Here is a 275-nt window from a genome sequence, read left to right on the forward strand (position 1 = left end):
TGATCTGCCAGGAGCCCTCTGCACACCTCCGCGCTGAGGGCAGGGGGACCAGTCAGTCCCTCTGCCTGTGGAGTTGCTGGAGCTGACCCACAACAGCGGCAGCCACACGGAACACCCATCCAGGAAGGAAGGAAGGATGAGTGCACTGGTTACAGAAAAATAAACCTCGGAGCCAGGTCTCCAGTGAATCCTCCACAAGGGAGTTCCCACTTGGGAGTTCACTTTAGAGCTGAGAAGCCAGGAACTGAGCCGCACACACTTGCTCAGACGAGCAG

This window comes from Tupaia chinensis, unplaced genomic scaffold (genome assembly GCF_000334495.1).
Source record: "Tupaia chinensis unplaced genomic scaffold, TupChi_1.0 Scaffold000333_1, whole genome shotgun sequence".
Classification (NCBI taxonomy): Eukaryota; Metazoa; Chordata; class Mammalia; order Scandentia; family Tupaiidae; genus Tupaia; species Tupaia belangeri.